Source organism: Ranitomeya imitator, chromosome 1, assembly GCF_032444005.1.
Source record: "Ranitomeya imitator isolate aRanImi1 chromosome 1, aRanImi1.pri, whole genome shotgun sequence".
NCBI lineage: Eukaryota > Metazoa > Chordata > Amphibia > Anura > Dendrobatidae > Ranitomeya > Ranitomeya imitator.
Genome location: NC_091282.1, coordinates 194,127,278 through 194,151,802, shown reverse-complemented (window position 1 = coordinate 194,151,802; position 24,525 = coordinate 194,127,278). Strand labels below are relative to the sequence as shown.

General features: G+C 45.7%; 1 long non-coding RNA gene across 2 annotated transcripts in view; it reads left to right on the top strand.

Annotated features, from left to right (window-relative positions):
- Positions 1-2,312: 2,312 nt before the first annotated feature.
- The window catches only part of LOC138657679 (uncharacterized), a 46,684-nt gene continuing 24,471 nt past the window's right edge, over positions 2,313-24,525 (top strand). The window contains exons 1-2 of one of the 2 annotated variants that reach the window (XR_011317131.1): positions 2,313-2,623; positions 5,575-5,717. This is a non-coding gene — a long non-coding RNA (uncharacterized lncRNA). The other variant, XR_011317132.1, reaches the window with a different exon arrangement.

Genomic DNA, 24,525 nt, shown 5'->3' with positions numbered 1-24,525 from the left:
ACCTGTAACTTCTTCTTTAAGAGTCTCCTCTTTCCTCCACTCATTACCTGTAGTAATGGCACCTGTTTAAACTTGTTATCAGTATAAAAAGACACCTGTGCACACCCTCAAACAGTCTGACTCCAAACTCCACTATGGTGAAGACCAAAGAGCTGTCAAAGGACACTAGAAACAAAATTGTAGCCCTGCACCAGGCTGGGAAGACTGAATCTGCAATAGCCAACCAGCTTGGAGCGAAGAAATCAACAGTGGGAGCAATAATTAGAAAATGGAAGACATACAAGACCACTGATAATCTCCCTCGATCTGGGGCTCCACGCAAAATCCCACCCCGTGGGGTCAGAATGATCACAAGAACGGTGAGCAAAAATCCCAGAACCACGCGGGGGGGACCTAGTGAATGAACTGCAGAGAGCTGGGACCAATGTAACAAGGCCTACCATAAGTAGCACACTACGCCACCATGGACTCAGATCCTGCAGTGCCAGACGTGTCCCACTGCTTAAGGCAGTACATGTCCGGGCCCATCTGAAGTTTGCTAGAGAGCATTTGGATGATCCAGAGGAGTTTTGGGAGAATGTCCTATGGTCTGATGAAACCAAACTGGAACTGTTTGGTAGAAACACAACTTGTCGTGTTTGGAGGAAAAAGAATACTGAGTTGCATCCATCAAACACCATACCTACTGTAAAGCATGGTGGTGGAAACATCATGCTTTGGGGCTGTTTCTCTGCAAAGGGGCCAGGACGACTGCTCCGGGTACATGAAAGAATGAATGGGGCCATGTATCGTGAGATTTTGAGTGCAAACCTCCTTCCATCAGCAAGGGCATTGAAGATGAAACAAGGCTGGGTCTTTCAACATGACAATGATCCAAAGCACACCGCCAGGGCAACGAAGGAGTGGCTTCGTAAGAAGCATTTCAAGGTCCTGGAGTGGCCTAGCCAGTCTCCAGATCTCAACCCTATAGAAAACCTTTGGAGGGAGTTGAAAGTCCGTGTTGCCAAGCGAAAAGCCAAAAACATCACTGCTCTAGAGGAGATCTGCATGGAGGAATGGGCCAACATACCAACAACAGTGTGTGGCAACCTTGTGAAGACTTACAGAAAACGTTTGACCTCTGTCATTGCCAACAAAGGATATATTACAAAGTATTGAGATGAAATTTTGTTTCTGACCAAATACTTATTTTCCACCATAATATGCAAATAAAATGTTAAAAAAACAGACTATGTGATTTTCTGGATTTTTTTTTCTCAGTTTGTCTCCCATAGTTGAGGTCTACCTATGATGTAAATTACAGACGCCTCTCATCTTTTTAAGTGGTGGAACTTGCACTATTGCTGACTGACTAAATACTTTTTTGCCCCACTGTATATATATATATATATATATATGGGGAGTGACCTAATAAATAGGAGCAGAAGCTCCCCCTGGTGGTCTGGAGTGTGAAATGTGTTGCATGTTTGTGATACCTGGATGCAGTTATCCTTCTTTGCCTCCAAACGTAGCATCACTCTCCCCGAGAGGAAAGCAATACCACTGCGACAACCAGGACCCTGGGGCGCCACACACGGTGCAATCCACTCATAAACATCAAGAATTAAAAGGCTAGACTGGACTTTGCTAAAAAAACATCTAAAAAAGCCAGCACAGTTCTGGAATAACATTATTTTGGACAGATGAAACCAAGGTCAACCTCTACCAGAATGATGGAAAGAGAAAAGTATGGCAAAGGCTTGGTACAGCTCATAATCCAAAGCATACCACATCATCTATAAAACATGTCGGAGGCAGTGTGATGGCTTGGGCATGCATGGCTGCCAGTGGCACTGGGTCACTAGTGTTTATTGATGATGTGACACAGGACAGAAGCAGCCGAATGAATTCTGAGGTATTCGGAACCATACTGTGTGCTCAGATCCAGCCAAATGGAGCAAAACTGATTGTTCATCATTTCATACTACAGATGGACAATGACCCAAAACATAAAGCCAAAGCAACCCAGGAGTTTACTAAAGCAAAGAAGTGGAATATTCTTGAATGGCCAAGTCAGTCACCTGATCTCAACCCAATTGAGCATGCATTTCACTTGTTAAAGACTAAACTTCAGACAGAAAGGCCCACAAACAAGCAGCAACTGAAAACCACCACTGGGAAGGCCTGGCAGAGCATCAAAAAGGAGGAAACACAGCGTCTGGTGATGTCCAGGAGTTCAAGACTTCAGGCAGTCATTACCAACAAAGGGTTTTCAACCAAGTACTAAAAATGAACATTTTATTTCAAATTATTGAATCTGTCCAATTACTTTTGTCCCTTTAAAAACAGGGTGGCACGGTGGCTTGAGCACTGCAGTGGTAGGAAGCAGGATCCCTGAGCTCCCTCAAAATCAGAACCAAATCTACTAAAAACGGACGCGTGACCCGGATTTTTACGTCTGGAGACTTCCCTGAGGGGTCGGGACCTGCCGGAATTCGATTCTAGAGGATTTCAACCAAAAATTTAAGAAATAATCACCTTTAAACAAAAGGACATCTACAGTGTGAGAAAGGCGGAGGGATATTCCCCACACACCCAAATGTGAGGAGGAAAAGGAGCAGAGACTCACTATAAAGAACCCAAGGTACTGTGACTTCCATCCCAGACCATCAGGGGACCCCCAGAAGCCCTTATAGGGGAGGCACCACTTTATTCTCCATCACAGAACTGACACTATTAAGCCCGCTCATATTGTGCAGCTGCAAAGGGGAAAAGTAGTCCACGCCGCAGCACAGTTCAAAAAGACACTGTTCCAGGTGTTGTGCCACTGAATTAAGCCTGAAGAGCAACATTAACAACACAGCTTACCCCCAGCGGACCCCTCGCTTCCCCACAAAGAGAGGCACATACGAGGGAAAGCTCGGAACCGAGGGCGGAAGCATACACCGCCGCAGGCGCCGGTTTAACAGCGGGGAAAGAAGTTCCGGCCGCACAGGAGCTCCTGGGGGCAGCGCTCGGTGCAGGGCGGAGGGATCCAAAGTCCCAGCCGCACGCTCGCACTACCACACCGCCGACTCAGTTTAATTGGCGGTAAAGAAGCCCAGGCCGTTCAGTATATTCGGCGGGCAGCGCTAAACACAGGGAGGAGGGCGCCTCCTTAATTACCTCACCCCTGCACTAATTGCAACCCTTGGGTCTCTTTCCAAGGGTGCCTAGCGCAGGGCGGAGGGATCAGCAGCCCCAGAGGTTCACCTGCTTCCTCGGTGACTAAAACAGCGGCGAGTTCCAACTACACAGGAGCTCCTACAGTTCACACTCTCCTCACAACTCTCTGTGCAGGGTTAAAAATCGCTGACCCCCATCCCTGACACTGGGCTTACCCCTGCACCACTTAACCGCTGACAATCAGCATCCAGCGGCAGAGAAGTCCTGGCCGTATAAAACATCAGAAGTGGACAGCCAGTGCTCGTCGCACCTTAGTGAGGCTCCGAAGTCTGCGAGGTACCTTATCTGAGCCTTATCTGTTGCCTAGGGTTGAGGGGGGAGAGGTTTTGACCGCAGAGGCCGAAGTTAACCCTTTGTCTGCCAGAGGAGCTCTAGGGGATATCTGGGAGAGAGGGTGGCTGCTGCATTGTTTGGCCAGAGAGGAACTGTGTAGGGAAGAAGCGCAGACAGTGCATTATAACAACAGAAGCGCCATATTGAGACAGATCTGGTGCTAGAGGAGCACATTAACCCACTAGACTTCCTTCTCTGAACTCCCTGTGTGCAGGCTCTGTCCCTACCAACCCCTTGGTACTGTAAACAGGTCACCTGGGAACCACGACCACTGCTGACCGCTGAAACAAACCTGGTCACCTAAATATCCTTGTGGGATGATCGATTTCCTTTGATTCAACTTAAAAATAAAGGTCTCTATCATACTTTATCACTGTGGAATCCTGCATTAGCTGCTTGCAATAGAGTGGTCCTCTTCTGACACCTAGTGGCCGCACCAAGAATTGGTTCTCTTCATTTATAATAGTAGTGACTGCATCCTCTGGACAAACGGCCCACCTGTGCTGGGATCACCCCAGTAAGATGATGAATTAGAGTCCTCGTTGCTTGCTGGAAGAGGAATTATAGCTTCACCCATAACGCTACATTACACACAATGGTCAGATCTAACATCAAAACACCCAAGCCAACTAAAACTAGTTCGCTAGCCGCACAATCGGATCTAGACAAATATCTAAAAAAACGGGTCTCTACCCCCAGTGTGATTAAAACAAACTACCCATCCAATTTAGCCACGGAAGGAGAAACAGATTCCGACATGGAAAGTGACTCTGATATGGGCTCTGGGGGCAAGGAACACCCGGTAACCCGTTCCTTTATCAAATGCATCCTATCCAAAGCCCTGGAACCTATTGGTAAAGAATTAACTGATATTAAGCAAGAAATAACACAGTAGGGGCACAGAATTGAGGCCTTGGAGAGCTCACAAAGTAACTCCATAGAATATTCTAACGCTATTCTGTCCTGTATTAAAGCCCAAGAGGATCAGCTCCATATGGTCCAAAGCACACTTGAAGACCATGAAACCCGCGAGCGGAGAAATAATATCCGGATAAAAGGTTTGCCGGAGTCTGTCGCCTCTGAAGCCCTTACCAAAGCTGCCACCGAGATCTTCCGCTCCCTGCTTTTAGATCATGACCCCAAGGCATTGAAATAGTTAGAATACACAGGGCGCTTCGCCCTAAGCCTAAACAGGGGGACCCACCCCGAGATGTACTGTGCAGGTTCCTGGACTTTCGTACTAAGGATCTCATACTAAAACGAGCAAGGGAGGCCCAAGACATCAAATTTGAAGACACTCGCCTCAAACTTTTTCAAGATCTCTCTGCAATTACTCTGAGGAAGCGATTTTTGCTCAAACCATTCACCGAGGCAATCCTCCAGAAAAAACTTCAATACCGCTGGTTGTACCCATTCGGAATACAAATCATTACTGAAGACAAAAGATTGCAAGCAAGATCTTCAGCAGATATCCAGAAGATTTGTAAAGAACTGAACATCTCCCTCGACCAATATCCCGACATTGAGTCCTTCCATGCAGCCTCAATGCTACAGCCCCTCCCTGGCCCCATCCCATGGCAGCCGGTCTCCACTCCCAGATCCCAGAAAACTAAGCGTAAAGTATCCAGGTCCACTCCCACCAAAGATTCAGAAACCTGAAGAGACGGATCTGCCTCCATGGTTGGCTGTAATAGTCTAGGGATCACTGAGAGATATCCCTAATACTGTCCTTTTACACCCCACTGTTTAGATCTCACTCCATTGTGCAGGTTCACGTTGATACACAGAACAATAGTTCTAAGATTAGATATATTGTGTTTATTGTTATTAAATTGCCTCTTCTAGCTGGCAATGATTATTATTTCCAGCTACATTCCAGAGATGATGCACTCGGTTGACTGTTATGTTATGACTCTTCTCATTATGTTTTGTCTTTTTAAATTTTCTACGCCCTCCCTCTCTCTCTCTGTTTCTTCCTTCTCTGTTCCTTCCCTTCCTATTTTCTACCCACTCCCCCTCCTCTCCCTTTCCCCTCAGACACATTGGGATGCCCTCCACCATCAAGACTTCCTTCCAGATGGCTGACAACCAGAAGAAATTCAAATTAATCTCCTTCAACACTAATGGTTTTAACTCTCCGTCTTCCAGAGGCCAAACCCTTTCATACTTCAAGAAAAAAGGTATTGACTTACTACTTTTACAGGAAACCCACTTTTCTAGCAACAAGATCCCCTCCTTTGGTAAGGGCCACTATGATAGATGGTTTCATGCTACCTCACTTCAGACCAAATCCAAAGGAGTATCAATAGCCATAGCTAAAGATATCCCATTTCAACTTCACAACCAGATGGCTGACCCAAATGGCCGCTATCTAATGATAAAGGGAATTTTGGCGGGGGTGGCTGTCACCATTTGCAATGTCTATGCCCCAAATAAGAAGCAATTAAAATGGATTCTAGCCACACTCAAAAAAATAAGGGACTTTAGGGAGGGTACACTCATCCTTGGTGGGGACCTCAACTTAGCCCTTGAACCCTCCATTGATACAACAAAAAAGAAAAGTGCAATCTCCCTTAGGGACTTGGTTAGACTGAAACAAGCTCTACACTCATTGAACCTAATAGACGTTTGGCGTTATATGAATCCGACCAAACGAGATTTCACTTTCTTTTCTCACCCACATGGCTCCTACCATCGAATAGATTACATATTCGCACCTAGATCTTTACTACCTAACATACAAGAGGCAGACATAAATCCCTCCTTATTTTCAGATCACTCGTATGTATTGGTGGAGTTAATATTATCTAAACAATTCTCCCCGAACAGGTCCTGGCAGTTAAATGATTCGCTCCTAGATAACCCACCCACTAAATCACGCATCGCTAAAGCCATTAAAACATATTTTGAATTAAACAATAATTATGAAATATCACCCCTAATATTGTGGGAGGCACACAAATCTGTACTGCGGGGAGAACTTATATCCATAGCATCCTACTTGAACAAGACGAAAAATAAGGAACTGAACGCTCTGTATGAGGAGATAAAAAATCTAGAATCCCAACATAAGAGGACTTTGCTATCACAAACTCTTCTAGAACTCTCAACTAAAAGGCAAAGACTAAGGGACATCCTCAGAGAGCGGTCAGTGAAATTTTTTGCTTCTTGGAAAAACCGCATATTTGTACATGGGGATAAAGCCTCTAAACTAACTATGTCACTTATTAAAAAGAAACAGGCCCGCACATTCATCCATTTTATCAAAACTAAAACTGGCCAAAAAACCCAAAACTACTCTCAGATTGAGAAAGAATTTCTAAACTACTACAAGTCCCTATACCAATTACGCCTTGAAGAAGGAGAAAGGGAAAAAAACCAGAGAAAGCAGGACATTCAAACCTTCTTAAATAGCCTAAACCTCCCAGCCCTATCTACATCTCAGCAAGAACAATTAATCAAACCATTTTCTCTTGTGGAACTCCGCTCGGCCCTGTCGAAGTGTCCCAAAGGGAAAGCCCCGGGTCCAGACGGATTTACAACACACTACTACAAATCCAATTCCGAAATTTTGCTCCCTCATCTGCTTAATATGTGCAACTCTCTTCAGAAAGGGGAGGCGGCCCCACGCCAGTTTCTGGAAGCCAGAATCTCACTGATATATAAGGAAGGGAAAGATCTGGAACAGTGTGGCAGCTATAGGCCGATCTCATTGTTAAACACGGATCTAAAACTATATGCGAGATTAATGGCCAACAGATTGGCTGTCGTGCTGCCTCAACTAATTTCTTTGAATCAATCTGGTTTTGTGAAAGGTAGAGAGGGGAAAGATAATTCGTACAAAGTTTTGCACCTTATGCAATATGCAAAACTTAAGAAAATACCAATTGCACTAATGGGCCTGGACGCGGAGAAGGCCTTCGATAGGGTCGACTGGACTTTCCTACAGGAAACATTACTAAAATTTGGGTTTCCCAAGCCCTCGATATCGGCTATTATGGGAATGTATTCTGCGCCCTCAGCTAGAATCAGGATCAATGGGTCACTTACAGACTCATTTCAGATATTCAATGGCACAAGACAAGGCTGTCCGCTATCGCCGCTACTCTTTGTACTCTAAGTTGAGCCTCTATTACAGGCCATACAACAATGCATTGAAATTGAAGGACTTCACATTCAAGGCATCCACTTTAAGGTGGCGGCGTTCGCGGATGACCTTTTATTAATTATCTCCAAACCATTGAGAAGCATTCCAGCCATTATGAACACTCTAGAGAGGTACAGCATACTATCCAATTTTAAAATAAATGAATCTAAATCTAAGCTTCTAAACCTTGGACTACCTAACAATATAGTCAATAGCCTTAAATCGTCATTCCCCTTCCCTTGGAGACAGAAAAGTCTAACATATCTAGGTATACAGTTATGCCTCTCGGATAAAGACCTTTTCACTCTTAACTACTCCAGACTATTGGAAAACACTACCACACTCATTCGCTCCTGGAAAGACACTTATCTATCTTGGGTAGGCAGGAAAAATATTTTAAAAAGCATAATTCTTCCAAAATTTATCTATATCCTCAACATGCTCCCAATACAATTACCGTGCTCCTACTTGGCTAAAGTGCATTCTTTATTTTTTGGCTATATCTGGCAAAAGGGTAGATCACGCATTAACGCCAAAACGCTTTCCCTTCCAAAAGATTTAGGTGGGATTGGAGCTCCAGATATTTTAAAATACTATCAAGCGGCCCATATTACAAGAACGATCCACTGGATCAGGAAATCAGTAGATAAACAATGGTTAAATATTGAAGAAGCATTGTCCCCTATACCTCTGCACTCCATGCTATTAGGTCATGTTAAAGATTTGTCCCCACCTAAATTACAAAATATATTCACCTCTGCTACTTTCAAAATATGGAAGAAAGTTGGCCCATCGCTGGCACCCCCTCTCTCACCACTGACTATGATCACTGACATTGTAGACTCGCTACCCAATTGTGCGGCCCATATTCCACTTGAACAATTGATCGAGGATGGGACTCTTCTCCCTCTACAGGATTTACTTCAAATCCCGGGACTCTCAGGTCTAACTTTTCTACAATATGGTAAACTTTCTCATATCATTCGACACCACCGCCAATCTATTGACCTTAGTAGATCACTAACCCCTTATGAAACACTATGTGCCAGATCAAAAATACCCACTAAGTCTCTATCGACAATATACCAATCCCTACTTCAATTAGACACCTCAATGAAAAGGGCATACCTAGCTAGATGGGAGAAAGATCTAGCTATTTCCTTCTCAGAGCCTCAAATCAAATATATATACAGAAATTCACATGGCCCCTCTGCCTGTGTGCGCATCCAAGAAAATTCATTTAAAATTATCTCCAGATGGTACTTAACTCCCAACCAAATCAAGAAATGGTATCACTCATCCAACTCTGACTGTTGGAGATGTGGGGCAGATGTTGGCAACTATTTACACATGTGGTGGTCATGCCAATCCCTTTCCCCCCTTTGGAAGGCGTTAACCTCAATTATTCAAGATGTACTGGAGGAAAGCATTCCCTTAAAACCTGAAAACGTCTTCCTGAACCTACCACTGTGGCCAGGAGACGAGAAGGCTTCAAAACTAGCACAATTCATATTGGCTGCGGGTAAATCCTTGATTCCTTCAAATTGGAACACTAAAATCACACCCTCAATTAAGCAAATCTATCTTAAAATTGACCAATTGTACCGCATAGAGGAACCAAAACTAACCACTCGTTCACAAAATTTCAAAGTATCTGGAACCCTTGGGCCCGATTCAGGACTCAGAATGTATTCCACTCTACGATATAACTATTAAATGAGAGTATTCATCCCAGTGTGTCCTCCTCTTCCCTCCCCCCCCCCCTCTATCCTCCCTCACACCCTTTTCTTCTCTTAGTCCCACCTATCTGTTTCTCTTTCTCTCTCTCATTTTTATCTCCTTTTTGTATTGACAATTGACTAATACTACTTCTCTTTATAAGAGGGTAACCGCTTGCCATTTGTCAAATGTTACGGTTCTGATCACCTTTGAAAGATTTATTACAATACCTTTTAGAGCTGTTTCTTTGTAAAAACCTGTTGCTCTCCTGATTGTGTTTTTGATTATTATGTCACTTATCTTACTCTCTCAAACTGTTTGTAAATCTTAATAATTTGCAATAAAAAGAACATTGAAAGAAAGTAAAAACAGGGTGGCACATGTTAAGGAGCTGAAACTTCTAAACCCTTCATCCAATTTTAATGTGGATACCCTCAAATGAAAGCTGAAAGTCTGAACTTGAACTGCATCTGAATTGTTTTGTTTAAAATTCATCGTGGTAATGTCTATAGCCGAAATTAGAAAAATAAAATATATAGAAACACCCGCGCTACCTCACAGAGGACAAGAAAAGCTCCCCAAAGATTCCCAAAGGGTTATAATGGGGTCACTTGAGGGGGGATTCTGCTTTTCTAGCACTTAGGGGCTCTTTATATGGAATCTGCAAACTATTTTAGGAAAATCTGTATTCCAGGAGGCAAAGAGTGTTCCGTCCCTCCCGAGTCTCTCCGTACGGCTAAGTAGCACTGTACAGCCACATATGGGGTATTGCCATGTTCAGTAGAAATTGTGGGATAAATTTTGGTGCCATTTTTGCCCATTTCCCAGCATGAAATGTAAAACTAGGGTAAAACACAATTTTGGTGGTGAAAATGTAAATTATTTTATCTTCACTGCCCAATGGTATAAAATTCTGTGACACACCTGTGGTGTCAATATGATCACTGCACCCCTAGATTAATTAATATAGAGATTTAGTTTGTAAAATGGGGTCACTTATGGGGGGGTTCTGCTGTGTTGGCACCTCAGGGGCTCTGCTAATGTAACATGGCACCCTCAAACAAGTGCATCAAAATCTGCATTATAACATGGTGTTTCTTCCCTTCTGAGCTTTGCACTGTGCCTCAAAAGTAGTTTTTGACAACATACGGGGTATCAGTAAACTCAGGAGAAGTTGCACAACAAATTTAAAACAAGATCAAAAAGATGAATGTAAATCAAAATGGTATCTCTGAAAACATCATCTTGTCCCGCAAAAAACAAGCCATCATACAGCTTCATAAGCGGGAAGGATCGTGCTCTTAACATAGTAAGGCCAAAAACAATCACAACAGAGAATATGAACACATACCGTATATACTCGAGTATAAGCTGACCCAAGTATAAGCCGACCCCCCTAATTTTGCCACAAAAAACTGGGAAAACTTATTGACTCGAGTATAAGCCTAGGGTGGAAATGCAGCATTTACCGGTGAATTTCAAAAATAAAAATAGATCATTATTGCCCCATAGCTGTGCCATATAGTGCTCTGCACCGTTCATATTTCCCCATAGCTCTGCCATATAGTGCTCTGCACCGTTCATATTTCCCCATAGCTCTGCCATATAGTGCTCTGCACTGTTCATATTGCCCCATATCTGCCCCATATAGTGCTCTGCACCGTTCATATTGCCCCATATCTGCCCCATATAGTGCCCTGCACCGTTCATATTGCCCCATATCTGCCCCATATAGTGCTCTGCACCGTTCATATTGCCCCATATCTGCCTCATATAGTGCTCTGCACTGTTCATATTGCCCCATATCTGTGCTCCATATAGTGCTCTGCACCGTTCATATTGCTCCATATCTGCCCCATATATGCTCTGCACTGTTCATATTGCCCCATATCTGCCCCATATAGTGCTCTGCACTGTTCATATTGCCCCATATCTGCCCCATATAGTGCTCTGCACTGTTCATATTGCCCCATATATGTGCCCCATATAGTGCTCTGCACCGTTCATAGTGCTCCATATCTGCCCCATATAGTGCTCTGCACCGTTCATATTGCCCCATATCTGCCCCATATAGTGCTCTGCACTGTTCATATTGCCCCATATCTAACCCCATATAGTGCTCTGCACTGTTCATATTGCTCCATATCTGCCCCATATAGTGCTCTGCACCGTTCATATTGCCCCATATCTGCCCCATATAGTGCTCTGCACTGTTCATATTGCCCCATATCTGTGCCCCATATAGTGCTCTGCACCATTCATATTGCTCCATATCTGCCCCATATAGTGCTCTGCACTGTTCATATTGCCCCATATCTGCCCCATATAGTGCTCTGCACTGTTCATATTGCTCCATATCTGCCCCATATAGTGCTCTGCACCGTTCATATTGCTCCATATCTGCCCCATATAGTGCTCTGCACTGTTCATATTGCCCCAAATCTGTGCCCCATATAGTGCTCTGCACTGTTCATATTGCCCCAAATCTGTGCCCCATATAGTGCTCTGCACTGTTCATATTGCTCCGTATCTGCCCCATATAGTGCTCTGCACTGTTCATATTGCTCCATATCTGCCCCATATAGTGCTCTGCACTGTTCATATTGCTCCATATCTGCCCCATACAGTGCTCTGCACTGTTCATATTGCTTCATATCTGCCCCATACAGTGCTCTGCACTGTTCATATTGCTCCATATCTGCCCCATACAGTGCTCTGCACTGTTCATACTGCCCCATAGATGCTCGGTATAAATCTGTGCCGCCGCTGCTGCTGCAATAAAAAAAAAAAAGCCATACTCACCTTTCTTGATTGCAGCTCCCAGCGTCCGGTCCCGGCGTCTCTCCGCTCTGACTGATCAGGCAGAGGGCGCCGCGCACACTATATGCGTCATCGCGCCCTCTGACCTGAACAGTCAGTGCAGATAGACGCTGGGAACATGGAGCGGCGCCCGGCGGCTGGAACGCGGACAGGTGAATATTACATACTTACCTGGTCCCGACGTCCGGCTCCCCCTGCCGTCCCACGGTCTTCTGTGCCGCAGCCTCTTCCTCTATCAGCGTGTTGTGAATTCTGTGGCCAAGCTCCCTCCTGTGGTCGTGAGTGGTACTGCGGCTGGTTCTGTCTATAAGCTTCCTTTGGTGGATGAGAGTGGTACTGCGGCTTCTGAGTTTCCTTCCTCAGGTGATGAGGTTAAGTCGTTAGGTGCTGCTCTATTTAACTCCACCTGGTGCTTTGATCCTGGCCTCCAGTCTATGTTCTAGTATTGGTCTTGCTTCCTCCTGGATCGTTCCTGTGGCCTCTCTTTCCTGCATAAGCTAAGTTCTGCTTGTGTTATTTTTGTTTGCTATATTTTCTGTCCAGCTTGCTATATTGGTTTTTCTTGCTTGCTGGAAGCTCTGAGACGCAGAGGGAGCACCTCCGTACCGTTAGTCGGTGCGGAGGGTCTTTTTGCCCCTCTGCGTGGTTGTTTGTAGGTTTTTGTGTTGACCGCAAAGCTATCTTTCCTATCCTCAGTCTATTCAGTAAGTCGGGCCTCACTTTGCTAAATCTATTTCATCTCTGTGTTTGTATTTCATCTTTACTCACAGTCATTATATGTGGGAGGCTGCCTTTTCCTTTGGGGAATTTCTCTGAGGCAAGGTAGGCTTATTTTTCTATCTTCAGGGCTAGTTAGTTTCTCAGGCTGTGCCGAGTTGCATAGGGAGCGTTAGGCGCAATCCACGGCTACCTCTAGTGTGGTGTGTTAGGATTAGGGATTGCGGTCAGCAGAGTTTCCACGTCTCAGAGCTCGTCCTATGTTTTTGGTAAATGTCAGGTCACCTTGTGTGCTCTGAACTTCAAGGTCCATTGTGGTTCTGAATTACCTGTTCATAACAGTACTGGAGGCCCAAAGTACTAATGCTTCTCAATAGAGGGAAAAGAGAAGTTCTGAGACCATTTTTTTTTTCTTTGCACTGTGTTCTGTCTTTCTTTTCCCCTTTACATCAGGGTGGTTCAGAACACAGGTGTGGACATGGACATTCAGGGTCTGTCCTCTTTGATGGATAATCTCACTATAAGAGTACAGAACATTCAAGATTTAGTGGTTCAGAATCCTATGTTAGAACCTAAAATTCCTATTCCTGAGTCATTTTCTGGAGATAGAGCTAAGTTTTTGAATTTTAAAAATAATTGTAAACTGTTTCTGGCATTGAAAGCCCGCTCCTCTGGTGACCCAGTTCAACAAGTTAAAATCATTATTTCTTTATTACGTGGCGACCCTCAAGACTGGGCATTTTCCCTTGCGCCAGGAGATCCTGCATTATGTAATATTGATGCGTTTTTTCTGGCGCTCGGATTGCTGTACGACGAACCTAATTCAGTGGATCAGGCAGAGAAAAATTTGCTGGCTCTGTGTCAGGGTCAGGATGAGATAGAGATTTATTGTCAGAAGTTTAGAAAGTGGTCCGGGCTCACTCAATGGAATGAATGTGCGCTGCCAGCTATTTTCAGAAAGGGTCTCTCTAAAGCCCTTAAGGATGTCATGGTGGGATTTCATATGCCTGCTGGTCTGAATGAGTCTATGTCTTTGGCCATTCAGATCGGTCGACGCTTGCGCGAGCGTAAATCTGTGCACCATTTGGCGGTATTATCTGAGCATAAACCTGAGCCTATGCAGTGCGATAGGACTTTGACCAGAGCTGAAAGGCAAGAACACAGACGTCAGAATGGGCTGTGTTTCTACTGTGGTGATTCCACTCATGCTATCTCCGATTGTCCTAAGCGCACTAAGCGGTTCGCTAGGTCTGCCACCATTGGTACGGTACAGTCGAAATTTCTTTTGTCCGTTACTTTGATCTGCTCTTTGTCTTCCTATTCTGTCATGGCATTTGTGGATTCAGGCGCTGCCCTGAATTTGATGGACTTGGAGTTTGCTAGGCGCTGTGGGTTTGTCTTGGAGCCCTTGCAGTGTCCTATTCCATTGAGAGGAATTGATGCTACGCCTTTGGCCAAGAATAAGCCTCAGTATTGGACCCAGCTGACCATGTGCATGGCTCCTGCGCACCAGGAGGATATTCGCTTTCTGGTGTTGCATAATCTGCATGATGTGGTCGTGTTGGGGTTGCCATGGCTACAAGTCCATAACCCAGTATTAGATTGGAAATCAATGTCTGTGTCCAGCTGGGGTTGTCAGGGGGTACATGGTGATGTTCCATTTCTGTCTATCTCATCATCCACCCCTTGTGAGGTCCCAGAGTTCTTGTCTGATTACCGGGATGTATTCGATGAGCCCAAGTCCAATGCCCTACCTCCGCATAGGGATTGTGATTGTGCTATCGATTTGATTCCTGGTAGTAAGTTTCCTAAGGGTCGACTGTTTAATTTATCTGTACCTGAGCACGCCGCTATGCGGAGTTACGTGAAGGAGTCTTTGGAGAAGGGTCATATTCGCCCGTCATCATCGCCATTGGGAGCGGGTTTCTTTTTTGTGGCCAAGAAGGATGGTTCGCTGAGACCTTGTATTGATTACCGCCTTCTAAATAAAATTACGGTCAAATTTCAGTACCCCTTGTCGCTGCTGTCTGATTTGTTTGCTCGGATTAAGGGGGCTAGTTGGTTCACCAAGATAGATCTTCGTGGTGCGTATAATCTTGTGCGTATCAAACGGGGCGATGAATGGAAAACAGCATTTAATACGCCCGAAGGCCATTTTGAGTACCTGGTTATGCCATTCGGACTTTCTAATGCTCCATCAGTGTTTCAGTCCTTTATGCATGACATCTTCCGAGAGTACCTCGATATATTCCTGATTGTATACTTGGATGATATTTTGGTCTTCTCGGATGATTGGGAGTCTCATGTGAAGCAGGTCAGAATGGTGTTCCAGGTCCTGCGTGCTAATTCTTTGTTTGTGAAGGGGTCAAAGTGTCTCTTTGGTGTTCAGAAGATTTCATTTTTGGGGTTCATTTTTTCCCCTTCTACTATCGAGATGGACCCTGTTAAAGTTCAGGCCATTTATGATTGGACTCAGCCAACATCTCTGAAGAGTCTGCAGAAGTTCCTGGGCTTTGCTAATTTTTATCGTCGCTTCATCGCTAATTTTTCTAGCATTGCTAAACCGTTGACTGATTTAACCAAGAAGGGTGCTGATGTGGTCAATTGGTCTTCTGCTGCTGTGGAAGCTTTTCAGGAGTTGAAGCGTCGTTTTTCTTCTGCCCCTGTGTTGTGCCAACCAGATGTTTCGCTTCCGTTCCAGGTCGAGGTTGATGCTTCCGAAATTGGAGCAGGGGCTGTTTTGTCGCAGAGAAGTTCTGATTGCTCGGTGATGAAACCATGCGCCTTCTTTTCCAGGAAATTTTCACCTGCTGAGCGAAATTATGATGTTGGCAATCGAGAGTTGCTAGCCATGAAGTGGGCATTCGAGGAGTGGCGTCATTGGCTTGAAGGAGCTAAGCATCGCGTGGTGGTCTTGACTGATCACAAAAACTTGACTTATCTCGAGTCTGCCAAACGGTTGAATCCTAGACAGGCTCGTTGGTCACTGTTTTTCTCCCGTTTTGACTTTGTGGTTTCGTACCTTCCGGGCTCTAAAAATGTGAAGGCGGATGCCCTGTCTAGGAGTTTTGTGCCCGATTCTCCGGGTTTGTCTGAGCCGGTGGGTATTCTCAAAGAGGGGGTAATTTTGTCTGCCATCTCCCCTGATTTGCGGCGGGTGCTGCAAAAATTTCAGGCTAATAGACCTGACCGTTGCCCAGCGGAGAAACTGTTTGTCCCTGATAGGTGGACGAATAAAGTTATCTCTGAGGTTCATTGTTCGGTGTTGGCTGGTCATCCTGGAATCTTTGGTACCAGAGATTTGGTGGCTAGATCCTTTTGGTGCCCGTCTCTGTCGCGGGATGTGTGTTCTTTTGTGCAGTCCTGTGGGATTTGTGCTCGGGCTAAGCCCTGCTGTTCTCGTGCCAGTGGGTTGCTTTTGCCCTTGCCGGTCCCGAAGAGGCCTTGGACGCATATCTCTATGGATTTTATTTCGGATCTCCCCGTCTCTCAAAGAATGTCGGTCATTTGGGTGGTTTGTGATCGCTTCTCTAAGATGGTCCATTTGGTGCCCTTGTCTAAATTGCCTTCCTCCTCTGATTTGGTGCCATTGTTTTTTCAGCATGTGGTTCGTTTACATGGCATTCCAGAGAACATCGTTTCTGACAGAGGTTCCCAGTTTGTTTTGAGGTTTTGGCGAGCCTTTTGTGCTAGGATGGGCATTGATTTGTCTTTTTCCTCGGCTTTCCATCCTCAGACAAATGGCCAGACTGAACGAACCAATCAGACCTTGGAAACATATCTGAGATGTTTTGTTTCTGCTGATCAGGATGATTGGGTGTCCTTTTTGCCTTTGGCTGAGTTCGCCCTTAATAATCGGGCCAGCTCGGCTACTTTGGTTTCGCCGTTTTTCTGCAATTCTGGGTTCCACCATTGTTTCTCTTCAGGGCAGGTTGAGTCTTCAGACTGTCCTGGTGTGGATACTGTGGTGGATAGGTTGCAGCAGATTTGGACTCATGTAGTGGACAATCTGACTTTGTCCCAGGAGAAGGCTCAACGTTTCGCTAACCGCAGGCGCTGTGTGGGTCCCCGACTTCGTGTTGGGGATTTGGTTTGGTTGTCATCTCGTTATATTCCTATGAAGGTTTCCTCTCCTAAATTAAGCCTCGTTTCATTGGTCGATATAGGATTTCTGAGGTTCTTAATCCTGTGTCTTTTCGTTTGACTCTTCCAGCTTCTTTTTCCATCCATAACGTGTTCCATAGGTCATTGTTGCGGAGATACGTGGCACCTGTGGTTCCATCTGTTGATCCTCCTGCTCCGGTTTTGGTTGAAGGGGAATTGGAGTATATTGTGGAGAAGATTTTGGATTCTCGTGTTTCGAGACGGAAACTCCAGTATTTGGTTAAGTGGAAGGGTTATGGTCAGGAAGATAATTCCTGGGTCTTTGCCTCTGATGTCCATGCTGCCGATCTGGTTCGTGCCTTTCATGTGGCTCATCCTGGTCGGGCTGGGGGCTCTGGTGAGGGTTCGGTGACCCCTCCTCAAGGGGTGGGTACTGTTGTGAATTCTGTGACCAAGCTCCCTCCTGTGGTCGTGAGTGGTACTGTGGCTGGTTCTGTCTATAAGCTTCCTTTGGTGGATGAGAGTGATACTGCGGCTTCTGAGTTTCCTTCCTCAGGTGATGAGGTTAAGTCGTTAGGTGCTGCTCTATTTAACTCCACCTAGTTCTTTGTTCCTGGCCTCCAGTCTATGTTCTAGTATTGGTCTTGCTTCCTCCTGGATCGTACCTGTGGCCTCTCTTTCCTGCATAAGCTAAGTTCTGCTTGTGTTATTTTTGTTTGCTATATTTTCTGTCCAGCTTGCTATATTGGTTTTTCTTGCTTGCTGGAAGCTCTGAGACGCAGAGGGAGCACCTCCGTACCGTTAGTCGGTGCGGAGGGTCTTTTTGCCCCTCTGCGTGGTTGTTTGTAGGTTTTTGTGTTGACCGCAAAGCTATCTTTCCTATCCTCGGTCTATTCAGTAAGTCGGGCCTCACTTTGCTAAATCTATTTAATCTCTGTGTTTGTATTTCATCTTTACTCACAGTCATTATATGTGGGGGGCTGCCTTTTCCTTTGGGGAATTTCTCTGAGGCAAGGTAGGCTTATTTTTCTATCTTCAGGGCTAGTTAGTTTCTCAGGCTGTGCCGAGTTGCATAGGGAGCGTTAGGCGCAATCCACGGCTACCTCTAGTGTGGTATGTTAGGATTAGGGATTGCGGTCAGCAGAGTTTCCACGTCTCAGAGCTCGTCCTATGTTTTTGGTAAATGTCAGGTCACCTTGTGTGCCCTGAACTTCAAGGTCCATTGTGGTTCTGAATTACCTGTTCATAACATCAGCGGTCACCGGCACCGCTGATTAGAGAAATGAATAGGCGGCTCCACCCCTATGGGAGGTGGAGCCGCTTATTCATTTTTCTAATGAGCGGTCCCACGTGACCGCTGAAGAGGGGAAGAAGCTGCAGCACAGAAGACCGTGGGACGGCAGGGGGAGCGCCAGGATCGCCAGGACTAGGTAAGTATACCTCAGCGCCCTCTCCCCCTCACCCGCCGACCCCACCGCTACTGTGACTCGAGTATAAGCCGAGAGGGGCACTTTCAGCTCAAAATTTTGGGCTGAAAATCTCGGCTTATACTCGAGTATATACGGTAGATCAATCTGTCCCCATACAGTATCATGTTATCAGCAGCACAGCTACAGTTTACACCGGCGATGTGTTGCTGAGAACAAGGATTTCTGTTCCCACATAAACAATCCAATCACTCGATGAATAGGCAGCATATTGCTTGTTTAGTATAATACACCCCATAGTCCTCCGTTTATTATAATGTGCACCTCAGTCCTCCATATAGTATAATACACTCCTCAGTCCTCCATGTAGTATAATACACTCCTTAGTCCTCCATATAGTATAATACACTCCTCAATCCTCTATATAGTATTATACACCCCACATAGTCCTCCATATAGTATAATACACTCCACATAGACCTCCATATATTAAAATACACTGCAATTTCTCCATATAGTATAATTCAGTCCTCCAAATAGTATAATACATTCCTCAGTCCTCAAATTAGTATAATACACTACTCATAGTGCTCCATATAGTATAATGCCCCGCCATTGTCATCCATGTAGTACAATTCACTTCCCATATTATAATGCACCCCATAGTTCTTCATATAGTATAATGTATTCCCCATAGTCCTCGATACAGTATAATGCAACCCACTTATAGTATAATGATGCCACCCCAGAGTATAATGCAGCCACCCCACAGAATATATTATAGTCCCCTGAGTATAATGTAACCCCCCCAGAGAATATAATGCAGCCCCCTCATGTAGTATAATGCAGCCCCTGCATATATAATATATGGTTGCCCCCTCATAGAGCATAATGCAGCCCCCCATAGAATATAATGTAGCCCCTCCATAGAATATAATACAGCACCCCATAGGATGCAATACAGCTCTCCCCCATAGAATGTAATGCAGCCAGCCCGCCATAGAATGTAATGCAGCCAGCCCCCCATAGAATGTAATGCAGCACAGCCCCCTTAGAATGTAATGCAGCCAGCCCCCATAGAATGTAATGCAGCACAGCCCCTATAGAATGTAATGCAGCCAGCCCCCATAGAATGCAATACAGCACAGCCCCCATAGAATGTAATGCAGCACAGCCCCCATAGAATGTAATGCAGCACAGCCCCCATAGAATGTAATGCAGCACAGCCCCCATAGAATGTAATACAGCACAGCCCCCATAGAATGTAATGCAGCACAGCCCCCATAGAATGTAATGCAGCACAGCCCCATAGAATGTAATACAGCATAGCCCCCCCCAATAGCCCCACAATCCAGTTATCAATCAGTGATATATTTAAAAAAAAAACAAAAAAACTCACCTCTCCTCATGCCCCGCGCTGCTCCTGGCTCCGGTCTCAGCAGTTGCAGTCTTCCAGGTCACACAGCAGGTGCGCGATGATATGACGTCATCGCGCACCTGCAGTATCAGCACCAGGCAGAGCAGGGAATGATGGGAGAGGGAGCATCAGCAGACGCTCTCTCCTCGATCATTGCATTCAACTGTACAGGCATCATAGGTGCCGGTATAGTTGAATGGGGTGGCGCTGGCACGGGGGTGAGTCGGCGGCGGCAGGGGGGGTGAGTCGGGGGGAGTCGGAGCTGGCGAGTGGCCCACAACTGCCACCAGCCCTTCTGGCATTTCCCAGAACTGCCCGATGGCCAGTCCGGCCCTGATTGATTCCATGGTGTTGTACATGAGAATGGGTTACATACAAGTTACAGATATCACTTACAAACTAAACAAACTAACAATGACAGACTGATACAGAGGGGCGACGACCCTGCCCTTTGTGGGCTTACATTCTATAGGATTATGGGGAAGGAGACAATAAGTTTAGGGTTGCAGGAGCTCCGGTGTTGGTGAGGCAGTATCTCCGGTAGTGATGAGGAGGCAGCGGGGTCAGTGCAGGCTGTAAGCTTTCCTGAAGAGGTGGGTTTTCAGGTTCCGTCTGAAGGATCTGAATGTGGTTGATAGTCAGACGTGTTGGGGCAATACCTCCCAACTTTTGAAGAAGGCAAAGAGGGGGAAATTTTAGGCCACGCCTCTGACCACATCCATTTCACAACTAATCATACCCATATCCAAGCCCCAACCACACCCAATTAGCACTGCTGTTTTATAAACAATAATTATAAACAAAAAAATATGGCCACACAGTGCTCCATACTGTATAATGGCCACACATGATGCTCAATACTGTATAATGGCCACACAGTGCTCCATACTGTATAATGGCCACACAGTGCTCCATACTGTATCATGGCCACTAGTGATGAGCAAGTGTGCTCGTTGCTCGAGCTTTCCCGAGCACGCTCGGGTGACCGCCGAGTATTTATAACTGCTCGGAGATTTAGTATTCATGTCAGCAGCTGAATGATTTACAGCTTCTAGCCTGCTTGATTACATGTGGGAATTCCCTAGCAACCCCCACATGTACTCAGCCTGGCTAGTAGCTGTAAATTATTCAGCTGCTGCGATGAAAACTAAATCTCCGAGCAGTTATAAATATTCGTAGGTCACCCGAGCGTGCTCGGGAAAACACGAGCAACGAGTACACTTGCTCATCACTAATGGCCACACATGATGCTCAATACTATATAAAGGCCACACAGGGCTCCATACTGTATAATGGCCCCACATGATGCTCTATACCGTATAATGGCCCCACATGATGCTGCGTACAGTATAATGGCCCCACATGATGCTCAATACTGTATAATATAGAAAATGTTCAGCACAGCCTACAGAGGTAGGTGCATAAAGATAGGTTCCCAAACCTTAATACGTGGAATAGTTATAATTAGCACACTCCAATAGGTGTGATGCAAAAGGGGTGTTTAATATATATACAGTAGTCACAAACGTTTCGGTCTGCAAAGACCTTCATCAGTGTGCTAAATGTAGCGAGAGTGGTACATTGTTATGAACAGGTAATTCAGAACCACAATGGACCTTGAAGTTCAGAGCATACAAAGTGACCTGACATTTACCAAAAAACATATGACGAGCTCTGAGACGTGGAAACTCTGCTGACCGCAATCCCTAATCCTATCACACCACACTAGAGGTAGCCGTGGATTGCGCCTAACGCTCCCTATGCAACTCGGCACAGCCTGAGAAACTAACTAGCCCTGAAGATAGAAAAATAAGCCTACCTTGCCTCAGAGAAATTCCCCAAAGGAAAAGGCAGCCCCCCACATATAATGACTGTGAGTAAAGATGAAATACAAACACAGAGATTAAATAGATTTAGCAAAGTGAGGCCCGACTAACTGAATAGACCGAGGATAGGAAAGCTAGCTTTGCGGTCAACACAAAGACCTACAAACAACCACGCAGAGGGGCAAAAAGACCCTCCGCACCGACTAACGGTACGGAGGTGCTCCCTCTGCGTCTCAGAGCTTCCAGCAAGCAAGAAAAACCAATATAGCAAGCTGGACAGAAAATATAGCAAACAAAAATAACATAAGCAGAACTTAGCTATGCAGGATAGACAGGCCACAGGAACGATCCAGGAGGAAGCAAGACCAATACTAGAACATTGACTGGAGGCCAGGATCAAAGCACCAGGTGGAATTAAATAGAGCAGCACCTAACGACTTAACCTCATCACCTGAGGAAGGAAACTCAGAAGCCGCAGTACCACTCTCATCCACCAAAGGAAGCTTATAGACAGAACCAGCCACAGTACCACTCACGACCACAGGAGGGAGCTTGGCCACAGAATTCACAACAGTACATATAGTAGAACCCTGGTAAGAACTTATTTGCATCAAGAATGAGGATACAGTAAATATCCTGCGGTGGATACCGTGTAGCCCTGTCTCTCTTCCTCCTGACGGCAGGACTGACTTGCCGTACAATATTTTTCCAGCATATTTACTGTATCCTCATTCACATAATGCTCCATACAGTATAATTGCTCCACATGATGCTCAATATTGTATAATGGACACACAGTGCTCCATACTGTACAATGGCCCCACGTGATGCTTCATACAGTATAATGGGCCCACATGATGCCGCATACTGTATAATGGCCACACATGATGCTCAATACTGTATAATAGCCACGCAGTGCTCAATACTGTATAATGGCCACACATGATGCTCAATACTGTATAATGGCCACGCAGTTCTCCATACTGTATAATGGCCCCACTTGATGCTGCATACAGCATAATTTCCCCACATGATGCTCCATACAGTATAATGGGCCAACATGATACACCATACAGTATAATAGCCCCACATGATTTTCCATACTGTACAATAGCCACACATGATGCTCAATACTGTATAATGGCTCCACATGATGCTCCATACAGTATAATGAGCACCACATGATGCTGCATAATGTATAATGGCTCCACATGATGCTGGGTACAGTACAATGGCCCCACATAGTTACCCCACCCCATCATTGTCTTCTCCCCAACCCCGATCATTGCCTTCTCCATCACCACACGCACACCTACACATACACACAGCTACACATACACACACCTCTCACCGTGCTCCCTTGCAGCAGCCGGCAGCTTCCTCTCCCGTAGCACTGAATGATGTCATCCAGCCATGCTGCAAAGCTGACTGCTCACGTCACTGCAGTACGCCACTGATAAAGACCTCTCCATGTCTCCTGTGCCAATCAGTCTCAGAGCGAGGAGCAACGTTTGCTCCGATCCGACACAGCTAGCGATCTCGCTAGCAATTTAAAGCGGTGGTACATTTGGTCTGAGGCCATGAGGGAAAGTGGGACAGTGGGACAGTGGGACAGAGTCTCAAAATTGGGACTGTCCCGCTTAATCTGGGACTGTTGGGAGTTATGCACATGCGACTCCGCTTTGTACACACACGGCTCCACTCCATACACCTCGTACACACGCGTCTCCTTTCCGTACACCTCGTACACATGTGACTCCACTCCATACACCTCGTACACATGCGGCTCCGCTCCATACACCTGTTACACACGCAGCTCCACTCGGTACACCTCATACACATGCGGCTCCGCTCCATACACTTTGTACACACAACTCCACTCCATACACCTCGTACGCACATGACTCTGCTCCGTATACCTCGTACACACACAGCTCTGCTCCATACACATGCGAATCCGCTCCATACACCTTGTATACACACGACTCTGCTCCGTACACCTCATACACACGCGGCTCTGCTCCATACTCCTCATACACATGTGGTTCCACTTCGTACACCTCGTACACACGAGGTTGCGCTCCGTACACCTCGTATACACGCGGCTCCGCTCTGTACACCTCGTACACACACGGCTCCGATCCATACACCTCGTACACACACGGCTCCACTCCGTACACCTTGTACACACTTGGCTTTGCTACATCCACACTGTAAACCCCTCCTGACTCCACACATAAACTTACCCTCATCTAGCACCATGACAACCAGCACAGCAGAGTCCTGCATGCATGGAGGCCCCTAATCATGTGACCCGTGACTCCTCCCCTCCTGTGACCTTATCACAGGTCCAGTGCGCACAAAGCAGCCATCCGGATGTTGTACAAAAGCTGCAGAGGAAGTTTCCAGACGTCTCTTAGCAACGAGTCTGTGAATAATGGATCACAGGGCAGTGTGGGAAAAGTAAAATCCTAGCCCTGACAGCGGGACAGAGTCTCAAAATTGGGACTTTCCCGCTGGATCTGGGATGGTTGGGAGGTATGGTTCCAGAGTTATTACCACATAAAGTGACACTGGTCAAAATTGTAAAATTTAGCCTGGTCAGGAAGGTGAAAACAGTCTTCGGGGTGAATGGGTTAAAACTAGTGATGAGCAAAAGTTCTCGGATAGGGTGTTATCTTAGTATGCTCATGTGCTAGCTGAGTGTTTTCGGCGTACTTGAAAAATATGAGGCTAAATTTCTCGTGGATGTTAGACAGCCACAACACATGCAGGTATTGCCTAACAAATAGGCAATCCATCCCCTGCATG